This window comes from Pteropus alecto, unplaced genomic scaffold, assembly GCF_000325575.1.
Source record: "Pteropus alecto unplaced genomic scaffold, ASM32557v1 scaffold76, whole genome shotgun sequence".
NCBI classification, from domain to species: Eukaryota; Metazoa; Chordata; class Mammalia; order Chiroptera; family Pteropodidae; genus Pteropus; species Pteropus alecto.
This window is the reverse complement of record NW_006443138.1, coordinates 6,601,972-6,606,939: the sequence shown is the minus strand read 5'-3', so window position 1 is coordinate 6,606,939 and position 4,968 is coordinate 6,601,972.

Genomic DNA, 4,968 nt, shown 5'->3' with positions numbered 1-4,968 from the left:
GACATATATTATATTAGTTTCAGGTGTACATCATAGTGATTAGACATTTATATACCTTATGAAGTGCTCACTCCAATGTCTAGTATCCATTTATACAGTTATTACCATATTAATGTATCGATATTATTGACTATATTCTCTATGCCATACTTTACATTCCAGCGACTGTTTTGGTAACTGGCAATTTGTACTTCTTAATCTCTTTCACCTTTTTCACGCAGCCCCCCAACACCCCTCCCATTTGGCGACTATCAATTTGTTCTTTGTATCCAATAGAGATGTGTTTAAAAATCTCAATTTTCCTTTTAATTTTATTACTGTGTGTTATGTTATTCATGATTATTTACGTTCTTGGTGGATTTTCCTTTAAAAAAAAAAAGACTTTGAACTTGTTATATTTTTGCCTTAAATTCTAGTGTGTCTGATATTGATATTACTACTCTAGATTTCTTTTCTCTTTTTTTTAGGGAAGTCTCTTACAGAAAGCTATAGTTAGATTTTGTTTAACTAAAGTCTGTCTTTAAATAGGTTAATTTAAATATAAATATAATAGTTATGATTACTGATATATTTGAATGCAGTTATGTCGTCTTGTTTTCTCTCTGCTAAACTTTTTGATTCTTTTTTCCTCCTTTACAACTCTCTGTTGAAGAGATGCAAAGGAGGATCCCAATGCTTGTTCCAAACTCCTACTCTGATGGGGGGGAAAAAACAACAACGCAGTAACTCCCAGCACGAATATACATTTAGACGTGTAGAAGTAGATTTAGCCACTTAAGTGCACTCCCCTGCCCACCCCCACTTTGCCTAAGTGACGTCCAGAAGTTTGTCAGTAGATGAGTTCTGATCCCTCACCTGTCACCTCTGTGTTTCTGGCCCATCCAGAATGGAAGCGCGAAAGACAGGAGGAATAAATGACCTAGAAGGGGAGGCTGATGCCAGAGCACAAGATTCTTGCAGGTTTTAGTGGATAATTCAACCTTTAATTTTAATGATAGTTCTTTTATTCCTCCTCTCTCTCTCTGCTTTTCTTCCCCTAAGGCAACAGCAAAGTTCAGGGGAATTCATTAGGGAAGTAATAAGAACTGCTATAGAGAGATACACTCATTTATTTGTCAACTATTTATTAAGCGACTGGCTTTATATATATATATATCGATATATATATATCAATAAATAAGACAGATACCTATCTTCATGAAGCTGACATTCTGGTACAGGAGACAGACAATGAACAATAAATACATGAGCACATTAAAATGGTGCGGTATAAACTTGAGTTCTAAGGAAAAAAGAAAAAGCATGGTGGGGTAAGGAGATTCCGGAGTGCTGGGAGTGAGGTTGAGGTAGGCTGCAGATGGGCCTCACCGGAAATGTGAGGTTTGGAGGAAAGACTAGAGGGAAGTGAGAGTTTGCCACATAATGGGGGAAGAACCTTCCAGGCAGAACTTGTGCAAACACCCCCGAGGCGGAAGCGTGCTGGAGTGTGCAGGGACAGCATGAAGGCCAGGTGGCAAGGGCTGAGGAGGAGGTAAAGGGTGAGAGGAGATGAAGTCATATACTACGTGGCCCAGAGGCTGCTGTGATGATTTGGCTTTTGAGTAAAGCAGCGCGTTGCAGGGTTTTGCCCAGAGGGGTGACATGACAGGACCACTCTGTCTGCTACACTGAGATCAGACTGTGGGAAGCAAGGGTAAAAGTGGGGAGAGCCTTTAGGAGGCCGTTGCAATAGTAGTAGAAATGGTATGTAGAGGTTGGATTCTGGATACGATTGGAAGATAGAGCCAGCCAGCCTGCCAGGTTGGATAAGGTGAGAAGAGATATGTCAATAATGAGTTCAAGATTTTTCATCTGAGCAAATGTTGTGGGAGAAGTGGGTTTGGGGGCGAGAGAAGAATGGCTCAGTTTGGGGCATGTTCAGTTTGAGCTGTCTATAAGCCTTCCTAGTGGAGATGTTGAGTAGGCCACTGGATTCACGAGATGTATATGAGATGCCCCAATCTTACTGCCCCACATACTCTTCTTGCCCCTCCACTAAACTCTAGTGGGCTGAGGAGGTCTGGAAATTCGAAGCCCCTAACATGACCTGCCTAAATCCAAGTAATCAAGAGAGACAGATTGACTCAACTACGAAGCTCCTTGTAATCAACTCACTTCGTGGACAAAACTCTGGCCATTTCTTTCTCATTCTCCCCACATGGCTTAAGGCAGTCCTCCAACTATTGGGAGACCAGTTTCTTACTTTCAATCCACTGCAGAGTGATACTTTTGTAAAATACAAAATCACGTGCTTGGCTGTAATAGCGATGTTAAAAGTTTCTCAATACTTAATCTCAAGTTCTGTACTTAACTTTTTTGAATAGGTAACAAACCACTCATGGACTGGCACTGGTCCATACCTTGAGTGGCGCCAGTCTAGAGGACTATTATCAACTGCATGACTCAGTAGTGCATCAACCCTGTGGTGGTCATTCTTTGAGTAAACTCCATTTCCAGCAGGTTCCTCTGATTTCACTGATCCCTTACCGTGCGGAAATTCAGGTTGTCCCACTTGGATGTGCATCTTCATACCAGGAAAGAGAGTGAGACCAAAGACAACAAAGATAAACGTGACAACATTCGAGAACTCATGATGACAGGCCTTGTTATACTTCTCTGGAGCTAAACAGTGCAGTCAGGGTGGGGAGTGAACAGAAGTTGTAGCTCATGGTTTCCTTGGCAAAATGCCTCAGTTTCAGAACAGCGTTGAGCTTTTTGGAGGTTAGAGAGATTCATGGGTTGACAGCTCTGTGAGAAATGCTATTTGAGTGCAGGTACTAGATGTCCACATGATATTCTCTGATTTCAGAAGAATGGTCCTGAATTTGGCTGACTTCTCCATGACAATCATTCCACGATAATAAGCAGACATTTTCTCCCAGCACAAAGGTTCTCCCCAGTGTCCGTAGTCCTCTATGTGTGTGTTGGGGGGACACTGGGAGGCCCTCCAGTGAAGCTCAATTCTCCTATAGTTTTATGGAAGTCCCGGAGCATTATTAAATGAGTGTTTCCTAGGTCCTCTTATTGAATATCTATAGAACCTTCACATTGATTCCCAGTTCCAAGACCTAGGCATGACCCTGTGGTCACAGGTGATACTGTTTCTTCTTCTACTGACTCAACTTGAAGCAGAAGTGGGGGAGGTGCTGGGGATGAGGTAGTGTCTGAACAGGTGTAAGGCTGTGGCTGGGGCAAGGGGAGTACTGGGTAATCGATCAAAATCAGGGAGCATAAAGAGGATGGTGGAGGCCACCTCCCACCAGGTTGGAAAGTCTGCTCCTGGTTAGAACTGGTTCACTCACTCCAAGCCAGGAACAGCTCAAGGTTCAAACTCCATCTGTGAGTTCCCATATTCACCAAATCACTTCCTCCCTCCCATCCACCTCACCCCTGGGGTTTGATGTAAGGATGGCTAGGTGAGGGTAGCCGCTACTCCATTTTCGTTTTAACCAGCTATATCTACATGTTGCTTTCTGGGTTTTAACAGAGCAAGCCCTCCATTCTTGTTCCTTTTTACACTCAGATGCTCATTGGCATGCTTTCAGCTGCAAGGAGCAATTAAAAATTTACTTAAACAAATCAGGGTTTGCTTTTCATCTAGAACAAGAAACCTGAAAATAGGCACGTGATGGCATTGTTTTAGCAGTTCAACACTTCCAGATCTGGTTCTCTTCACATCTCTTTAACAATTAGCCAGTTACATTTGACACAGAAAGAAGGCAGGAATAGGCAGTACCAACCACATCCATCTCTTTTATCAGAAAAGCAAAAGCTTCCTCAGAAATCTGCAGCAGACTTCAAATTTTTTTCATTGGTGAGATCTCACATGACTACTCCTAACAACAAAGCAATACAGTGAAAAAGAAAATTTAGCATTTTCAGCCTTTAAAGGGAAGGTGAACAAAGAATAGGAATGGGTATTTGGTTAGGAAACCAGTTGTGTCTTCCACAGCATTGCTATCCTTTTTTTTCTGTGTAAGTTTTTGGTAAATTATATGGCACATTCTAATTCTATTAAATATGGCCAGTAAGGCACTCCATGATTCTCTAAGAACTCCAGTCCAAAGAGGTTAATCTTACTTCTAAACTTCAAGTAGAGAAAGATCTGGAGAGTCTGATCATTCCTGTAGCCACCCCTTTTCACAGCTCCCAGATCTCCTTGACAGACTAATTTTTTTGAGCTTCCCACCTCCTGGGTTAAGGCCCACCCATCACTCTCCTGCACCAAACGGCCAGTTCTAATTTTAAGTTGAGAAAAGAGGAATTAAGAAAACAGGAAACTGACTTTTTGGGGAGTTTAAGAACAAACAGGAAAAGGAAAATGATGACATTTGGTTGATACAGATGATTTGATTTTAAAAGAAAAATAATCTCTTATGGGTAATGAAAAAAATCAAAATTTAGAAATGCATATGAACCTAAAACTGCTCTTAAAAACTAAAGACCTTAAAAAATGCATAGCCCTGGCTGGTTAAATAAATATGCAGGCTGGTTCTTGTGGCACACATAGTATTTATGAGATATTTTTAGTTAAACAGAAAAATGTGAATTACTAGGGTTGGTTAAAGTGCTGTTTTCCAAATTAAAAACAGCACAGCAAAAAATATGCCCCAAACAGCCATAAATCGTTAGTTGTATTGGACATAATTCACCTACCAAGGATTTCATATGACACATGAAGCTTTTTAAAATCAAGTGAATCAAATCATGTCTTCTAACAAATATGAAAATAAATCATTTAATGTTTTGCATATCGTTTTTAAAAACAGAATTCATGAGTAAAGAAATACACATGAACAAGAAAACAGTTCTTATGAGTCAAACTTTCTCGTTAATTTAATGAAATCTGCTTCCAATATCAACAAACGAGAAATTCTAATCTAAGAAAGCAGAAACAGGGGGTTTTAGAGCTGGAGGGCCTCTTGAAAA